The sequence below is a fragment of the Nicotiana sylvestris genome, chromosome 11 (genome assembly GCF_000393655.2).
Source record: "Nicotiana sylvestris chromosome 11, ASM39365v2, whole genome shotgun sequence".
Lineage (NCBI taxonomy): Eukaryota > Viridiplantae > Streptophyta > Magnoliopsida > Solanales > Solanaceae > Nicotiana > Nicotiana sylvestris.
Window position 1 is genome coordinate 91,377,607 of NC_091067.1, and position 2,790 is coordinate 91,380,396.

A 2,790-nucleotide genomic window follows, 5' to 3' on the forward strand; every position below is an offset into this window, starting at 1 on the left:
TATTGAGGTCTCAATTTTGTGTAAGTGGCTTGTTTTCTAGAAAGACAATACAATAGTTTAGCTAGAGGAAGTTCTCTTTTCATTTTTAGAATGAGATAGCTGCATGGCGTATTAGTTTTACTTCTGAAGTTAGATAGTAGTAGTACTTTTGTATAGTTTTTCTACATGTAAATTTTTATATCCAAAAAAAATAAGAAATTGATGTTTACTTTTACTTCTAAAGTTAGATAATTATACTCTCCAATGTTGAACCCTTTCATTCTCTTTGAGTCAAAGAAGTCTTACTCCATTTCAAAAGACTAATGATGTTTGGGATACGAAAGTCAAACTATTAAAATTTTGTATGAATTTGGACATTATATTGATTCTTTTTTTTTTTCTTATATAAAATTTATATATTCAGAATCTAAACAGAATTATTATAAAAGAACATATATAAAATAAGATATATATATATATATATATATATATATATATATATATATATATTTAAATTGTTCGATTATCTAAAGCTTCACCGTTAGTTCGGAAGTAAAGCAGGTAGGTGATTTTGAGCTTTTGGTTTAATCAAAGACTCATTCGCACCAAAAACAAGCACAAAGGCAGAGAGGACTTTTATTCAGAGACCAAGCAAAATAAAAGTTCTGAGAGAAGTCATTTTGGCCCTGACTTTTACGCGGCTTACGCGTCGCTTGAGCTTCCTTTATATACTGACGTCGGCGCTTTGTTAAATTATCCCACCTTTTTTCCCTCTTTCTGTATCTTTTAAACGAAGCCTGATCAAGTTAATTAAACAGTCATCATTACATTAATTACAATGGCAATTAGCGTCGAATTTTCACGGCGGCAAATAGGAAATGCCGCCGCCGCAGCAACAGCAACGGCACCACGTTGGATACCGGAAAGGGGAGAGGTTCTTAAAAATGCAGTAAGAACTATCTTCTCTTGCTTCTGTATACGATGTCGTTCCAAACATTATTCTTCCACTGTTTTTGCTGCTTCTGATGATCAATAATTATATACTGTGATATCAAAATCAACTAAAAGAAGCACAGAGGGATAATGTTAGAAGATGTGATACAGCCATACAGTCCTAAATTATGAGAGAGAATAATTTTATATAGTTAACAAGATCTTTGGACTATTATCGAGATTCGAACTCATGATATCATACTTTATATCGTGACTAGTATGCTAACTACTTGAGTTAAAATGCAGAGTTAGTTGGTCATGACACTATATTTTTGTACTTTTAGCTTTGTCTTTTCCTGTTTTGTAACCGTACTTGTACCTTTTATTTTAATACTTTTTGGTTTTCAATGAGGTTTTTTTCGTTACCCTAATATAAAAGGAAATACAGTAAAATTAATGATAAGGAAATATAGATGTGACATCTATACCACACTTTAAATTCTATATTTGTGCCTTTTTTTGTTTTGCACTATCTATAAAATTATAGCGTTGATTTGGATAATTTAAGTATAGTGGATATAGGTTGAAGCGAAAGCAGATGGTTCAGATTTACAATTGTACTTATATTTATATGAGATATGAGCACGTGTAAAAGTTGAATCTATCTCATTTCTTGCACTTTAGTATTATATGATAAATCGGGGGAAGTTTACATATACCCACCTTTGATGCCGTTATTGAAGTCATACCTATATTATACAAATAAATTTGTAATATTTACTAACTTAGATATGAAATTCTTATATCTCTTCGATGCAATTTTAGAGTCGGATCTAAAGTTGTTCTATCTTTTCAATGCAACTTCAGAAAATCAAATCTTAAGTACAATAAAATCTTTTTAAATTAATACTCGGTAAATTAATAAACTTTTTAAAATAATATTTTTTTTCGGTCCTGACTTGGGCCGGTGAAAAAAATCACACATTTTGATAAGATAATATATTTTCGGAAGACCCTTATATAAATATATGGTCCCATTAATATTATAAATTAATAATCTTTAAAATTACAAAAATATCTAAGACAATTTAGTGAAATATAATTCTAGTATTTTTTTGTTTTTGCTTAAAATTTAAGTCTAGCTGAAGCTCATCTCTAACTTTTCCTATTGCATCAGAAGTCCCGATATTGTCATCTCGAACTGCACCAAAAAATTGTAAAGAGTTCTAGATGCAATAAGTGTTTCCTTACAGGTAACTGGTTTTAAAGGTATGGTATTGTTTTCAACTCCATCATCATACATTGAATATTTTTAGTAAAAATACAATGAATAATATTTGATTATTAAGAAACAACGAACATTACAACGATTTATTTATTACAATAAATAAACAATGAACATTATAATGAATCATTTAGTAAAAAAAATATTACAATGAATCATCATCATGCATTGTACTTTACGTATAATAAATTTATTTTTTATATTAATTCAATAAATATGATACATAAATTAGTAAGATACAATGATTTTGATGTGATCAAAATTAACTTTCATCGAATTTCGAAAATATTTTTTAAATTAATAAATATTACCTTATCGATTAAATAATACCTCTACAAAATAATAATATTTTATGGTCCCGATAATATTAATTTAGAGAGGTTCTACTGTAGTTTTATCTCTTTAATACAACTTTAGAAATCAGATCTTAAATTCTTCTATTTTTCAATGCAACTTCAGAAATCGGATCTTAAGTTCTTATCATTTTTATGCAACTTCAAAAAAAAAAAAAAACAAGATATTAAGTAGTTTTATCTCTTCAATGCAACTTCGGAAATCGGATCATACATTATGAAACATAAACTTATTTTTCG